The following is a 16,769-nucleotide window of genomic DNA, read 5'->3' as shown; positions in this document are numbered from 1 at the left end:
ACCACTCAGAGCACGCTCTTTGCCTCAAAAGCACAGAGCTTGTAATCAAATCACTTCTCTGTACCTGCTTCATGCTCAGGAAGAAGCACCGTAGCTCATCATCGTGGGTGGCGGACTCACACTTAAACATTTTTCAAACCAAGAACGACAGAAATGACCGCTGAAAGTGTAGTCTTCTGAATCTTTTGGATAAAATTAATGGCCGTCTCTTTCTACATCTTTTGGCAAGGGTTGGCGTAGGGTTACAGTGAGGGTTTTTCCTACTCAAAAGTAGTTCCACAGAGAATACCACAGCAGCAGACACTGTCTGCCTGAGCAGATAAAACTCTTCTACTAAACCTATCGCAACCCTTACAGAAAGATGTATAAAGAGCCATCCGTTAATTATATCCAAATCTTAAGCTCCGTGACAGTATTTTCCATCAAATACCATTGCCATGGTTAGCTTGACTTCTGCTAAGAATTAATCCCACAAAGAATACCATAGCAACAGAGACTGTCGTGGCAGTTGCCAAGCTAACCATTGCAATGGCATTTCTGATGGAAAGTACAGAGCTTCTCGGTGTGAAAGGTTTGGATAAAAATCAACATACGGCTCTTTCAACACGTAAGGGTAGGGTTTGTGTTAAGGTAACGGTTTTACCTGCTCAGGCAGAAAATCCCACAGCAACAGAGATTAACTCTTCACGTTAGCCACGCCAACCATGGCAATGGCATTTTTGATGGGAGATACTAGGCTTCTCCGAGTGAAAGGTAAGGGTTAGAATTGAATGCCAGAGCCAACACATGTCAACCAGGCGCCTCAACAATGCCCAAATACTGGCTTACAGATACCCCCAGGTTTAGGGTTACGAATTTGGAGAGAGTTTGATGGATTGGGTATAGGATCTATTTGGAGGTTGTTTATTCTTTACACTTGATCCCCCATTGTCTTCCCTCTTGATTAGTTTATCCCGTTTTAAACTTGAAAAGTTGTTGGTGGGGTTTGCAGCAATACAAGTGGGTTTCTTTTATTGAATTGCACTTCTACAATCGTCATGTTTTTAGGGTTTGGACTAAGTTTTAGGGGTAGGTTTAAATAAAATTGATGAATTTCTACATTTTTGCCCCTCCTTTTTACCACACAGAACATGCTCCTTCCTCTTGATAACTCCATAAAAGCAACACTGAACGGTCACCAAAAGCACAGAGTGAGTGATTAAACCACTTCTCTGTACCTGCTTCGCGGTCAGGGAGAAGCACCCCAGGCTCATCATGGTGAGTGGCGGGACTCGCACTTTAGAAAAACATTTCTCAAGATAAAAACTAAAGAAATTATCTCCGAAATTAGTATTAGGTTTTGATAAACTCAATGGATGGCTCTATATCTTTTGGTTACGGTTGGGGTAAGAGTTTTATCTGCTCTGGCAGACAATCCTACAGACAATACCACAGCAATGGAGACCAACTCGTTGCAGTAGCCAAGCTAACCACGGCAATGGTATTTCTGATGGAAAGTAGAGAGCTTCTCAGAGTAAAAGCTTTGCATAAAATTAACGGACAGCGCTTTCTACATATTTCGCTTGAGGTAGGATTTGGGTTTTATCTGCTCAGCCACACAATCCCAAAGAAAACACCACAGTAACAGAGACCAACTCTTCATAGTAGCCAAACTAACCACAGCAAAGTCATTTCTGATGGAAAGTACCGAGCTTCTCGGAGTGATAGTTCCGGATGAAATTAACAGACGACTCTTTCTACATGTTTCACGTAAGAGTAAGGGTTTTATCTGCTCAGCCAGATAATCCCAAAGAAATACCACAGCAACAGACAGTCTTGGTGGTAGCCAATGGCATTTCTGATGGAGAGTAGCAAGCTACTCACAGTGGTAGTTTTGGCTAAAATAAACGGATGGCTCTTTCTACATATTTCAGTTGGTTTAGTGTAAGTGTTTTACCAGCTCAGGCAGACAATCCCACACAAAATAGCACAGCAACAGAGACTAACACTTCACGGTAGCCAAGCTAAACACAGCAAGGAAAATTCAGAAATTAAGTACCGACTTTCTCGTACTCGAAATTTTGGATCAAACTAACTGACTTTCTTCATGTTTTGGTTGAGAGTTTTATGTGCTCAGGCAAACAATCTCACAGCAATAGAGACTAACCCTTCGCAGTAGCAAAGCTCGCCACGGCAATGGCATTTCTGATGGAAAGTACCCAGCTTCTTGGAGTGACAGTTTTGGATCTTACTGACGTAAGCTCTTTCTACAACGTTTCGTTTTAGTTAGCGTAAGTGTTTTACCTGCTCAGGCAGACAATCCCACAGCAACAGAGACTAACTTCATCGTAGCCACGCTAAATACAGCAATGGCACTGCTCTTCTCAAGTACCGACTTTCTGAGTTACAGTTTCGGAAAAAAATTTCACGGAGGCCGTTTCTACATGTTTCACTTAGAGTAAGGGTTTTATCAGCTCAGGCAGACAATCGCACAGAGAATACCACAGCAACAGAGACTAACTCTTCGTAGTAGCCAAGCTAACTACAGCAATGGCATTACTAATGGAAATTACCAAGCTTCTCGTAGTGAAAGTTTTGGATAACATTAATGGACGGCTCTTTCTAAATGTTTCATTTATAGTAAGGATTTTATCTGTTCAGGCAGACAATCCCGCAGATATTACAATAGCAACAGAGTCTTCGTCGTAGCCAAGCTAACCACGGCAATGGCATTTCTGATGGAAAGTACCAAACCTCTCAGAGTATACGTTTTAGATAAAATTAATGGACGGCTCTTTCTACATTTTTCGCTTAGTTGTAAGGGTTTTATCAGCCAAACAATCACACAAAGAATACCACAGCAACAAAGTCAAACTCTTCGCAGTAGCCAAGCTAACCACAGCAATGGCATTTCTGATGGAAAGTACCAAGCTTCTTGGAGTAATAGTTTTGGATGAAATTAATGGATGACTCCATCTACATATTTCGCTTAATTGTAAGGGTTTTATCAGCTCAGGCAGTCAATCGCACAGAAAATACCACAGCAACAGAGAAAAACTTTGTAGTAGCCAAGCTAACTACGGCAATGGCATTCCTGATGGAAAGTACCAAGCTTCTCGGAGTGAAAGTTTTGGTTAACATTAATGGACGCCTCTTTCTACATGTTTCACTTATGGTAAGGGTTTTATCTGTTCAGGCGGACAATCCCGCAGAAATACAACAGCAACAGAGACTGTCTGCCTAAGCAGATAAAACCCTTATACTAAACCTATCCCAACCCTTACAAAAACATGTAGAAAGAGCCAGCCGCTAATTATATCCGAACCACAAACTCCGAAACACTCCGTATCTTCCACCAGAAATACCATTGGCGTGGTTAGCTTGGCTCCTGCTAAGAATTAATCCCACAAATAATACCATAGCAACAGAGACTGTCTTGGCGGTTGCCAAACTAATCACTGCAGTGGCATTTCTGATGCGAAGTACAGAGCTTCTCGGTATGCAAAATTTGGATAAAATTAACAGACGGCTCTTTCAACACGTTTGGGTTGGGGTTTGTATTAGGGTAGAGGTTCTACCTGCTCAGGCAGCAAATCCCACAGAAAACCCCACAGCAAGAGACCAACTCTTCGCGGTAGCCAAGCTAACCACGGCTCCGGCATTTCACACTGAACATACTAGGTTAACTTTATGGTTAGGGTTGAATGCCAGAGCCAACACATGTCAACTGAGCACCTCCGCCAATGCCCAAGTGCTGGATTAGAAATACCCCCAGGATTAGGGATATGGATAGAGTTTGATTGGTTAAGTCTGGGGTCAATTTGGGTGTTTATTCGTTACAACTGATCTCCCAGTCTTATATCTTGATTACTTTATCCCGTTTTAAACGTGAAAAGTTGTTGGTGGGGTTTGAAACAATACAAGTGTTTGTTGTTTGTTTTTTTTTTTTCAAATTGAACTTTTCTGCAATTGCAATTTAATGTTTTAAGAGTTAAGAGTAAGGTTTAGGGTTAGATCAAATTGATGAATTTCTGCACTTTTTTCCTTTTTACCACTCAGAACATGCCCCTTCTCTTAATTCTCCCATAAAAGGAACATTGAACCTCATCTAAAGCACAGAGCTTGTGATTAAACAACTTCTCTGTACCCGCTTAGCGCTCAGGAAGAAGCACCCCAGGCTCATCATGGTGGGTGGCGGGACTCGCACTTCAGAAAAACATTTCTCAAGATAAAAACTAAAGAAATTATCCCCGAAATTAGTATTAGATTTTGATAAACTCAATGGATGGCTCCATATCTTTCGGTTACGGTAAGAGTTTTATCTGCTCTGGCAGACAATACCACAGCAATAGAGACCAACTCGTCGCAGTAGCCAAGCTAACCACAGCAATGGTATTTCTGATGGAAAGTAGAGAGCTTCTCAGAGTAAAAGCTTTGCATAAAATTAACGGACAGCGCTTTCTACATGTTTCACTTGATGTAGGATTTGGGTTAGGTTAAGGGTTTTATCTGCTCAGCCACACAATCCCAAAGAAAATACCACAGCAACAGAGACTAACTCTTCATAGTAGCCAAACTAACCACAGCAAAGTCATGTCTGATGGAAGGTACCGAGCTTCTCGGAGTGATAGCTCCGGATGAAATTAACAGACGACTCTTTCTACAGGTTTCACGTAAGAGTTTTATCTGCTCAGCCAGATAATCCCAAAGAAATACCACAGCAACAGACAGTCTTGCTGGTAGCCAAGCCAACCATGGCAATGGCATTTCTGATGGAGAGTAGCAAGCTTCTCGCAGTGATAGTTTTGGGTAAAATAAACGGATGGCTCTTTATAAATGTTTCGCTTAGCGTTTTATCAGCTCAGGCAGTCAATCACACAGAGAACAACAGAGACTAACTCTTCGTAGTAGCCAAGCTAAGTACGGCAATGGCATTCCTGATGGAAAGTACCAAGTTTCTTGCAGTGAAAGTTTTGGATAAAATTAATGAAAGGCTATCCTAAATATTTCACTTATAGTAAGGGTTTTATCTGTTCAGTCGGACAATCCCGCAGAAACACAATAGAAACAGAGACCAACTCTACATGGTAGCGAAGCAAACCAAGGCAATGTCATTACTGAGGGAAGGTACTAAGATTCTCGGAGTGAAAGTTTTGGATAAAATTACTGGACAGCTCTTGCCACATATTTCGCTTAGTGTAAGGGTTATATCAGCTTAGGCAGACAATCACACAGAGAACACCACAGCAACAGACACCAACTCTTCGCAGTAGCCAAGCTAACCATGGGAATGGCATTTCAGATGGAAAGAACCAAGCTTCTCGTAGTAAACGTTTTGGATAAAAATCAACGGATGGTCCTTGCTACATGTTTTGGTTGACGTAGTGTTTGAGTTTAGGGTCAAGTTTTTCTGCTCAGGCGGACAGTGCCCAACCGCTGGCTTAGCGATACCCCAATATGAGAGTTATGGAGAGATTGATGGGTTCAATTTGAATGTTTTTTCTTCTTTACAACTGATCTGCCACTGTCCTGTATCTTGATTAGTTTATCCCGTGTTAAACTTGAAAAGTTATTGGTGGGGTTTGGAGCATTAAGTGATTTTTTTTTTAGTTGAAGTTCACTGCTATTGCAGTTTAATGTTTTTAGGGTTAGGTTTAAAATAAGAGTAATTGATGGCTTTCTCAATTTTTTTCTTTTACCACTCAGAGCACGCTCTTTGCCTCAAAAGCACAGAGCTTGTAATCAAATCACTTCTCTGTACCTGCTTCATGCTCAGGAAGAAGCACCGTAGCTCATCATCGTGGGTGGCGGACTCACACTTAAACATTTTTCAAACCAAGAACGACAGAAATGACCGCTGAAAGTGTAGTCTTCTGAATCTTTTGGATAAAATTAATGGCCGTCTCTTTCTACATCTTTTGGCAAGGGTTGGCGTAGGGTTACAGTGAGGGTTTTTCCTACTCAAAAGTAGTTCCACAGAGAATACCACAGCAGCAGACACTGTCTGCCTGAGCAGATAAAACTCTTCTACTAAACCTATCGCAACCCTTACAGAAAGATGTATAAAGAGCCATCCGTTAATTATATCCAAATCTTAAGCTCCGTGACAGTATTTTCCATCAAATACCATTGCCATGGTTAGCTTGACTTCTGCTAAGAATTAATCCCACAAAGAATACCATAGCAACAGAGACTGTCGTGGCAGTTGCCAAGCTAACCATTGCAATGGCATTTCTGATGGAAAGTACAGAGCTTCTCGGTGTGAAAGGTTTGGATAAAAATCAACATACGGCTCTTTCAACACGTAAGGGTAGGGTTTGTGTTAAGGTAACGGTTTTACCTGCTCAGGCAGAAAATCCCACAGCAACAGAGATTAACTCTTCACGTTAGCCACGCCAACCATGGCAATGGCATTTTTGATGGGAGATACTAGGCTTCTCCGAGTGAAAGGTAAGGGTTAGAATTGAATGCCAGAGCCAACACATGTCAACCAGGCGCCTCAACAATGCCCAAATACTGGCTTACAGATACCCCCAGGTTTAGGGTTACGAATTTGGAGAGAGTTTGATGGATTGGGTATAGGATCTATTTGGAGGTTGTTTATTCTTTACACTTGATCCCCCATTGTCTTCCCTCTTGATTAGTTTATCCCGTTTTAAACTTGAAAAGTTGTTGGTGGGGTTTGCAGCAATACAAGTGGGTTTCTTTTATTGAATTGCACTTCTACAATCGTCATGTTTTTAGGGTTTGGACTAAGTTTTAGGGGTAGGTTTAAATAAAATTGATGAATTTCTACATTTTTGCCCCTCCTTTTTACCACACAGAACATGCTTCCTCTTGATAACTCCATAAAAGCAACACTGAACGGTCACCAAAAGCACAGAGTGAGTGATTAAACCACTTCTCTGTACCTGCTTCGCGGTCAGGGAGAAGCACCCCAGGCTCATCATGGTGAGTGGCGGGACTCGCACTTTAGAAAAACATTTCTCAAGATAAAAACTAAAGAAATTATCTCCGAAATTAGTATTAGGTTTTGATAAACTCAATGGATGGCTCTATATCTTTTGGTTACGGTTGGGGTAAGAGTTTTATCTGCTCTGGCAGACAATCCTACAGACAATACCACAGCAATGGAGACCAACTCGTTGCAGTAGCCAAGCTAACCACGGCAATGGTATTTCTGATGGAAAGTAGAGCTTCTCAGAGTAAAAGCTTTGCATAAAATTAACGGACAGCGCTTTCTACATATTTCGCTTGAGGTAGGATTTGGGTTTTATCTGCTCAGCCACACAATCCCAAAGAAAACACCACAGTAACAGAGACCAACTCTTCATAGTAGCCAAACTAACCACAGCAAAGTCATTTCTGATGGAAAGTACCGAGCTTCTCGGAGTGATAGTTCCGGATGAAATTAACAGACGACTCTTTCTACATGTTTCACGTAAGAGTAAGGGTTTTATCTGCTCAGCCAGATAATCCCAAAGAAATACCACAGCAACAGACAGTCTTGGTGGTAGCCAATGGCATTTCTGATGGAGAGTAGCAAGCTACTCACAGTGGTAGTTTTGGCTAAAATAAACGGATGGCTCTTTCTACATATTTCAGTTGGTTTAGTGTAAGTGTTTTACCAGCTCAGGCAGACAATCCCACACAAAATAGCACAGCAACAGAGACTAACACTTCACGGTAGCCAAGCTAAACACAGCAAGGAAAATTCAGAAATTAAGTACCGACTTTCTCGTACTCGAAATTTTGGATCAAACTAACTGACTTTCTTCATGTTTTGGTTGAGAGTTTTATGTGCTCAGGCAAACAATCTCACAGCAATAGAGACTAACCCTTCGCAGTAGCAAAGCTCGCCACGGCAATGGCATTTCTGATGGAAAGTACCCAGCTTCTTGGAGTGACAGTTTTGGATCTTACTGACGTAAGCTCTTTCTACAACGTTTCGTTTTAGTTAGCGTAAGTGTTTTACCTGCTCAGGCAGACAATCCCACAGCAACAGAGACTAACTTCATCGTAGCCACGCTAAATACAGCAATGGCACTGCTCTTCTCAAGTACCGACTTTCTGAGTTACAGTTTCGGAAAAAAATTTCACGGAGGCCGTTTCTACATGTTTCACTTAGAGTAAGGGTTTTATCAGCTCAGGCAGACAATCGCACAGAGAATACCACAGCAACAGAGACTAACTCTTCGTAGTAGCCAAGCTAACTACAGCAATGGCATTACTAATGGAAATTACCAAGCTTCTCGGAGTGAAAGTTTTGGATAACATTAATGGACGGCTCTTTCTAAATGTTTCATTTATAGTAAGGATTTTATCTGTTCAGGCAGACAATCCCGCAGATATTACAATAGCAACAGAGTCTTCGTCGTAGCCAAGCTAACCACGGCAATGGCATTTCTGATGGAAAGTACCAAACCTCTCAGAGTATACGTTTTAGATAAAATTAATGGACGGCTCTTTCTACATTTTTCGCTTAGTTGTAAGGGTTTTATCAGCCAAACAATCACACAAAGAATACCACAGCAACAAAGTCAAACTCTTCGCAGTAGCCAAGCTAACCACAGCAATGGCATTTCTGATGGAAAGTACCAAGCTTCTTGGAGTAATAGTTTTGGATGAAATTAATGGATGACTCCATCTACATATTTCGCTTAATTGTAAGGGTTTTATCAGCTCAGGCAGTCAATCGCACAGAAAATACCACAGCAACAGAGAAAAACTCTTTGTAGTAGCCAAGCTAACTACGGCAATGGCATTCCTGATGGAAAGTACCAAGCTTCTCGGAGTGAAAGTTTTGGTTAACATTAATGGACGCCTCTTTCTACATGTTTCACTTATGGTAAGGGTTTTATCTGTTCAGGCGGACAATCCCGCAGAAATACAACAGCAACAGAGACTGTCTGCCTAAGCAGATAAAACCCTTATACTAAACCTATCCCAACCCTTACAAAAACATGTAGAAAGAGCCAGCCGCTAATTATATCCGAACCACAAACTCCGAAACACTCCGTATCTTCCACCAGAAATACCATTGGCGTGGTTAGCTTGGCTCCTGCTAAGAATTAATCCCACAAATAATACCATAGCAACAGAGACTGTCTTGGCGGTTGCCAAACTAATCACTGCAGTGGCATTTCTGATGCGAAGTACAGAGCTTCTCGGTATGCAAAATTTGGATAAAATTAACAGACGGCTCTTTCAACACGTTTGGGTTGGGGTTTGTATTAGGGTAGAGGTTCTACCTGCTCAGGCAGCAAATCCCACAGAAAACCCCACAGCAAGAGACCAACTCTTCGCGGTAGCCAAGCTAACCACGGCTCCGGCATTTCACACTGAACATACTAGGTTAACTTTATGGTTAGGGTTGAATGCCAGAGCCAACACATGTCAACTGAGCACCTCCGCCAATGCCCAAGTGCTGGATTAGAAATACCCCCAGGATTAGGGATATGGATAGAGTTTGATTGGTTAAGTCTGGGGTCAATTTGGGTGTTTATTCGTTACAACTGATCTCCCAGTCTTATATCTTGATTACTTTATCCCGTTTTAAACGTGAAAAGTTGTTGGTGGGGTTTGAAACAATACAAGTGTTTGTTGTTTGTTTTTTTTTTTCAAATTGAACTTTTCTGCAATTGCAATTTAATGTTTTAAGAGTTAAGAGTAAGGTTTAGGGTTAGATCAAATTGATGAATTTCTGCACTTTTTTCCTTTTTACCACTCAGAACATGCCCCTTCTCTTAATTCTCCCATAAAAGGAACATTGAACCTCATCTAAAGCACAGAGCTTGTGATTAAACAACTTCTCTGTACCCGCTTAGCGCTCAGGAAGAAGCACCCCAGGCTCATCATGGTTGGTGGCGGGACTCGCACTTCAGAAAAACATTTCTCAAGATAAAAACTAAAGAAATTATCCCCGAAATTAGTATTAGATTTTGATAAACTCAATGGATGGCTCCATATCTTTCGGTTACGGTAAGAGTTTTATCTGCTCTGGCAGACAATACCACAGCAATAGAGACCAACTCGTCGCAGTAGCCAAGCTAACCACAGCAATGGTATTTCTGATGGAAAGTAGAGAGCTTCTCAGAGTAAAAGCTTTGCATAAAATTAACGGACAGCGCTTTCTACATGTTTCACTTGAGGTAGGATTTGGGTTAGGTTAAGGGTTTTATCTGCTCAGCCACACAATCCCAAAGAAAATACCACAGCAACAGAGACTAACTCTTCATAGTAGCCAAACTAACCACAGCAAAGTCATGTCTGATGGAAGGTACCGAGCTTCTCGGAGTGATAGCTCCGGATGAAATTAACAGACGACTCTTTCTACAGGTTTCACGTAAGAGTTTTATCTGCTCAGCCAGATAATCCCAAAGAAATACCACAGCAACAGACAGTCTTGCTGGTAGCCAAGCCAACCATGGCAATGGCATTTCTGATGGAGAGTAGCAAGCTTCTCGCAGTGATAGTTTTGGGTAAAATAAACGGATGGCTCTTTATACATGTTTCGCTTAGCGTTTTATCAGCTCAGGCAGTCAATCACACAGAGAACAACAGAGACTAACTCTTCGTAGTAGCCAAGCTAAGTACGGCAATGGCATTCCTGATGGAAAGTACCAAGTTTCTTGCAGTGAATGTTTTGGATAAAATTAATGAAAGGCTATCCTACATATTTCACTTATAGTAAGGGTTTTATCTGTTCAGTCGGACAATCCCGCAGAAACACAATAGAAACAGAGACCAACTCTACATGGTAGCGAAGCAAACCAAGGCAATGTCATTACTGAGGGAAGGTACCAAGATTCTCGGAGTGAAAGTTTTGGATAAAATTACTGGACAGCTCTTGCCACATATTTCGCTTAGTGTAAGGGTTATATCAGCTTAGGCAGACAATCACACAGAGAACACCACAGCAACAGACACCAACTCTTCGCAGTAGCCAAGCTAACCATGGGAATGGCATTTCAGATGGAAAGTACCAAGCTTCTCGGAGTGAAAGTTTTGGATAACATTAATGGACAGCTCTTTGTACATGTTTCGCTTAGCATTAGTGTTTTATCAGCTCAGGCAGTCAATCGCAAAGAGAACACCACAGCAAAGGAGACTAACTCTTGGTAGTAGCCAAGCTTACTACGGAAATGGCATTCCTGATGGAAAGTACCAAGCTTCTCAAAGTGAAAGTTTTGGATAACATTATTGGACGGCTCTTTCTACAGGTTTCACATATGGTAAGGGTTTTATCTGTTCAGTCGGACAATCGCGCAGAAATACAACAGCAACAGAGATTAACTCTTTGTTGTAGCCAAGCAAACCAGGGCAATGGCATTACTGAAGTACCAAGATTCTCGGAGTGAACGCTTGATAAAATTACTGGAGAGCTCTTTCTACATGTGTCGCATAGTATAAGGGTTTTATCAGCTCAGGCAGACAATTGCACAGAGAACACCACAGCAACAGAGACTAACTCTTCGTAATAGCCAAGCTAACTACAGCAATGGCATTCCTGATGGAAAGTACCAAGCTTCTCGGAGTGAAAGTTTTGTATAACATTAATGGACGGCTCTTTCTACATGTTTCACTTACGGTAAGGGTTTTATCTGTTCAGGCAGAAAATCCCGCAGAAATACAACAGCAATCGAGACTGTCTGCCTAAGCAGATAAAACCCTTATACTAAACCTATCCCAACCCTTACAAAAACATGAAGAGCCAGCTGCTAATTATATCTGAACCAAAAGCTCCGAAACACTCCGTATCTTCCACCAGAAATACCATTGCCGTGGTTAGCTTGGCTCCTGCTAAGAATTAATCCCACAAATAATACCGTAGCAACAGAGACTGTCTTGGAGGTTGCCAAGCCAACAATAGCATATCTGATGGAAAGTACAGAGCTTCTCGGTATGCAAGATTTGGATAAAACTAACAGACGGCTCTTTCAAAAAGTTTGGGTTGGGTTTGGGTTTGTATTAAGGTAAAGGTTTTATCTGCTCGGGCAGCAAATCCCACAGAAAACCCCACAGCAACAGAGACCAACTCTTCGCGGTAGCCAAGCTAACCACGGCAACAGCATTTCAGATTGAAAATACTAGGTTAACTTTATGGTTAGGGTTGAATGCCAGAGCCAACACGTCAACTGAGCACCTCTGCCAATGCCCAAGTGCTGGATTAGAAATACACCCAGGATTAGGGATATGGATAGATTGGTTAAGTCTAGGAGCAAATTGGGTGTTTATTCATTATAACTGATCTCCCTTTGTCTTATGTCTTGATTACTTTATCCTGTTTTAAACTTGAAAAGTTGTTGGTGGGGTTTGAAACAATGCAAGTGTTTTTTTTTTGTTTTTTTTTAATTGAACTTTTCTGCAATTGCAATTTAATGTTTGAAGAGTTAAGACTAAGGCTTAGATCAAATTGAAGATTTTCTGCACTTTTTTCCTTTTTACCACTCAGAACATGCCCCTTCTCTTGATGCTCCCATGAAAGGAACATTGAACATCATCTAAAGCACAGAGCTTGTGATTAAACCACGTCTCTGTACCCGCTTAGCGCTCAGGAAGAAGCACCCCAGCTCATCGTCGTGGGTGGCGGGACTCACTTTAGAAAAACATTTCTCACGATAAAACTGAAGAACCTATCCCCGAAAGTAGGATTAAGTTTGGCTAAACGTAACGGATGGCTCTATATCTTTGGGTTAGGGTTAGGGTAAGGGTTTCATCTGCTCTGGCATACAATCCTACAGAGAATACCACAGGAAGACACCAACTCGTCGCAGTAGCCAAGCTAACCATGGCATTTCTGATGGAAAGTACTGAGCTTTTCAGAGTAAAAGATTTGCATAAAATGAACGAAGAGAGCTTTCTACATGTTTCACTTGAGATAAGGTTTGGGTTAGGGCTTATCTGCTCAGTCAGACAATCCCACAAAAAAATACTACAACAGAGAATAACTCTTAGCAGTAGCCAAGCTATCCATGACAGTCATTTCTGATGGAAATACTGAGATTTTCCAACTGAAATGTTTGGATAAAATTAACAGATAGCCCTTTCTACATCTTTCGTTTAGGGATGAGTTAGGCTAAGAGTATTGTCTGCTCAGGCAAACAATACAACACCACATCAACAGCGACTACCTCTTCGCAGTAGCATTTCTGAACATGGAGTGATAGTTTCAGATAAAAGTAATGGATTGCTCTTTCTAGATGTTTCGGTTGGGATAGGGTTAGGGTTTCACCTGCTAAAGTAGAAAATCTTAGAGAATACCACTGCAACAGAGAATAACTTCGATAGACAAGCTAACCACGGTAATGGTATTTCAGATGGAATGTACCAAGCTGCTCGGAATAAAATCTTGGGATACAATTAATGGACGGCTCCTTCTACATGTTTCGCTTAGGTTAAGTGTTTTATCAGCTCAGGTAGACAATCAAACAGAATACCATAGCAACAGAGTCTAACTCTTCATAGTAGCCAAACTAACCACAACAAAGTCATTTCTGATGTAAAGTACCGAGCTTCTCGGAGTGATAGTTCCGGATGAAATTAACAGATGACTCTTTCTACATGTTTCACTTAAGAGAAAGGGTTTTATCTGCTCAGCCGGATAATCCCATAGAAGTACCACAGTACCAGACAGTGTTGGTGGTAGCCAAGCCAACCACGGCAATGGCATTTCTGACGGAGAGCAGCGAGCTTGTCGCAGCGATAGTTTTGGGTAAAATAAACGGATGGTTCTTTCTACATACATGTTTGGGTTGGGTTAGGGTCAGTGTTTTACCTGCTCAGGCAGACAATCCCACAGCGACAGAGACTACCACTTCGCGGTAGCCAAGATAAACACAAATGAAAATTTTGAAATAAAGTACCGAATTCTCGTAGTCAATTTTGGATCAAATTAACTGATGACTTTCTTCATGTTTTGGTTGAGGTAGGGTTTTATCTCCTCAGGCAAACAATCTCAGAGCAACAGAGACTAACTCTTCGCAGTAGCCAAGCTAATCACAGCAATCGCATTTCTGATGGAAAGTACCAAGTTTCTCGGAGTGAAAGTCTTGGATAAAATTAACGGACGGCTCCTTCCATGTTTCGCTTAGTTTAAGGGTTTTATTAGCTCAAGCAGACAATCGCAGAGAGAATACCACAGCAACAGACAGTCTTGCTGGTAGCCAAGCCAACCACGGCAATGGCATTTCTGATAGAAAGTACCAAGCTTCTCGGAGTGAAAGTCTTGGATAAAATTAACTGACGGCTCTTTCTATGTTTCGCTTAGTGTAAGGGTTTTATCAGCTCAGGCAGACAATACCACAGCAATAGAGACTAACTCTTCGCAGTAGCCAAGCTAACCACGCCAATTGCATTCCTGAAGGAAAGAACCAAGCTTCTCGTAGTAAAAGTTTTGGATAAAATCAACGGATGGTCCTTGCTACATGTTTCGGTTGACAGTGTTTGAGTTTAGTGTCAAGTTTTTCTGCTCAGGCGGACAGTGCCCAAGCGCTGGCTTAGCGATACCCCAATATGAGAGTTATGGAGAGATTTATAGGTTCAATTTGGATATTTTTTGTTCTTTACAACTGATCTGCCACTGTCCTGTATTTTGATTAGTTTATCCCGTGTGAAACTTAAAAAATTGCTGGTGAGGTTTGGAGCATTATAAATCTTTTTTTTTTTAAATTGAAGTTCTCTGCTATGGCAGTTTGTTGTTCGAGTTATGTTTCAATAAAATAGATAGATTTCTCCATTTTACCAATCAGAGGATGCATCTTGCCTCAAAAGCACACAACTTGAGATTATCCACCGTTTATCCTGTTTTAAACTTGAAAAGTTGTTGATGGGGTTTGGAGCATTATAAGTGATTTTTTTTTTCAATTGAAGTTCACTGCTATTGCAGGTTAATGTTTTTAGGGTTAGGTTTAAAATAAAAGTAATTGATGGCTTTCTCAATTTTTTTCTTTTACCACTCAGAGCACACTCTTTGCCTCAAAAGCACAGAGCTTGTAATCAAATCACTTCTCTGTACCTGCTTCATGCTCAGGAAGAAGCACCGCAGCTCATCATCGTGGGTGGCGGACTCACACTTAGAAATATTTTTCAAGCCAAGAACGACAGAAATGACCGCTGAAAGTGTAGTCTTCTGAATCTTTTGGTTAGGATTAGGTTTGCATAATTTGATGGAAATGGCATTTCTGATGGAAAGTACCGAGCTTCTCGAAATGAAAGTTTTGGATAAAATTAATGGAGATCTCTTTCTACATCTTTTGGCCAGGGTTGGCGTAGGGTTACAATGAGGGTTTTTCCTACTCAAAAGTAGTTCCACAGAGAATACCACAGCAGCAGACACTGTCTGCCTGAGCAGATAAAACTCTTATACTAAACCTATCCCAACCCTTACAGAAAGATGTAGAAAGAGCCATCCGTTAATTATATCCAAACCTTAAGCTCCGTGACATTATTTTCCGTCAAATACCATTGCCGTGGTTAGCTTGACTTCTGCTAAGAATTAATCCCACAAAGAATACCATAGCAACAGAGACTGTCTTGGCGGTTGCCAAGCTAACCATTGCAATGACATTTCTGATGGAAAGTACAGAGCTTCTCGGTGTGAAAGGTTTGGATAAAAATCAACATACAGCTCTTTCAACACGTAAGAGTAGGGTTTGTGTTAAGGTAAAGGTTTTACCTGCTCAGGCAGAAAATCCCACAGCAACAGAGATTAACTCTTCACGTTAGCCACGCCAACCATGGCAATGGCATTTTTGATGGGAAATACTAGGCTTCTCCGAGTGAAAGGTAAGGGTTAGAGAATTGAATGCCAGAGCCAACATATGTCAACCAGGCGCCTCAACAATGCCCAAATACTGGCTTACAGATACCCCCAGATTTAGGGTTACGAATTTGGAGAGTGTTTGATCGATTGAGTATAGGATCTATTTGGAGGTTGTTTATTCTTTACACTTGATCCCCCATTGTCTTCCCTCTTGATTAGTTTATCCCGTTTTAAACTTGAAAAGTTGCTGGTGGGGTTTTCAGCAATACAAGTGGGTTTCTTTTATTGAATTGCACTTCTACAATTGTCATGTTTTTAGGGTTAGGACTAAGTTTTAGGGGTAGGTTTAGATAAAATTGATGAATTTCTACATTTTTGCCCCTCCTTTTTACCACACCGAACATGCTCCTTCCTCTTGATAACTCCTTAAAAGCAACATTGAACGGTCACCAAAAGCCCAGAGTGAGTGATTAAACCACTTCTCTGTACCTGCTTCGCGGTCAGGGAGAAGCAGCCCAGGCTCATCATGGTGAGTGGCGGGACTCGCACTTTAGAAAAACATTTCTCAAGATAAAAACTAAAGAAATTATCCCCGAAATTACTGTTGGGTTTTGATAAACTCAATGGATGGCTCTATATCTTTCGGTTACGGTTGGGGTAAGAGTTTTATCTGCTCTGGCAGACAATCCTACAGACAATACCACAGCAATAGAGACCAACTCGTCGCAGTAGCCAAGCTAACCACGGCAATGGTATTTCTGATGGAAAGTAGAGAGCTTCTCAGAGTAAAAGCTTTGCAAAAAATTAACGGACAGCGCTTTCTACATGTTTCGCTTGAGGTAGGGTTTGGGCTTATCTACTCAGTCAGACAATCTCACAACAAAATACCACAACAACAGAGAACAACTCTTAGCAGTAGCCAAGATATCCATGGCAAAGTCATTTCTGATGGACAGTACTGAGCTTTTCCAACTAGAAGGTTTGGATAAAATTAACAGATGGCTCATTCTACATCTTTCAGTAAGGG

The 16,769-nt window shown here is 41.4% G+C and overlaps 6 non-coding genes and 3 pseudogenes across 6 annotated transcripts; all 9 read right to left on the bottom strand.

Moving 5' to 3' along the window:
• Positions 1 to 176, bottom strand: LOC130132110 (small nucleolar RNA U3; annotated as a pseudogene).
• A 942-nt stretch (positions 177 to 1,118) lies between these two features.
• On the bottom strand, positions 1,119 to 1,339 carry LOC130132118 (small nucleolar RNA U3). The gene has a single exon (XR_008812509.1). It is a non-coding gene; the product is annotated as a small nucleolar RNA U3 (small nucleolar RNA).
• Positions 1,340 to 4,029: 2,690 nt separating this feature from the next.
• LOC130132096 (small nucleolar RNA U3) lies at positions 4,030 to 4,248 on the bottom strand. The gene has a single exon (XR_008812499.1). It is a non-coding gene; the product is annotated as a small nucleolar RNA U3 (small nucleolar RNA).
• Positions 4,249 to 5,676: 1,428 nt separating this feature from the next.
• Positions 5,677 to 5,852, bottom strand: LOC130132109 (small nucleolar RNA U3; annotated as a pseudogene).
• Positions 5,853 to 6,794: 942 nt separating this feature from the next.
• Positions 6,795 to 7,012, bottom strand: LOC130132101 (small nucleolar RNA U3). The gene has a single exon (XR_008812503.1). It is a non-coding gene; the product is annotated as a small nucleolar RNA U3 (small nucleolar RNA).
• A 2,689-nt stretch (positions 7,013 to 9,701) lies between these two features.
• On the bottom strand, positions 9,702 to 9,920 carry LOC130132100 (small nucleolar RNA U3). The gene has a single exon (XR_008812502.1). It is a non-coding gene; the product is annotated as a small nucleolar RNA U3 (small nucleolar RNA).
• Positions 9,921 to 12,424: 2,504 nt separating this feature from the next.
• Positions 12,425 to 12,636, bottom strand: LOC130132128 (small nucleolar RNA U3). The gene has a single exon (XR_008812510.1). It is a non-coding gene; the product is annotated as a small nucleolar RNA U3 (small nucleolar RNA).
• Positions 12,637 to 14,931: 2,295 nt separating this feature from the next.
• LOC130132104 (small nucleolar RNA U3) lies at positions 14,932 to 15,109 on the bottom strand (annotated as a pseudogene).
• Positions 15,110 to 16,132: 1,023 nt separating this feature from the next.
• LOC130132106 (small nucleolar RNA U3) lies at positions 16,133 to 16,348 on the bottom strand. The gene has a single exon (XR_008812506.1). It is a non-coding gene; the product is annotated as a small nucleolar RNA U3 (small nucleolar RNA).
• Between the last annotated feature and the right edge of the window lie 421 nt (positions 16,349 to 16,769).

This window comes from Lampris incognitus, unplaced genomic scaffold, assembly GCF_029633865.1.
Source record: "Lampris incognitus isolate fLamInc1 unplaced genomic scaffold, fLamInc1.hap2 scaffold_112, whole genome shotgun sequence".
NCBI lineage: Eukaryota > Metazoa > Chordata > Actinopteri > Lampriformes > Lampridae > Lampris > Lampris incognitus.
Note: the sequence above shows the minus strand (reverse complement) of the source record. Positions and strands in the feature narration are given on the sequence as shown.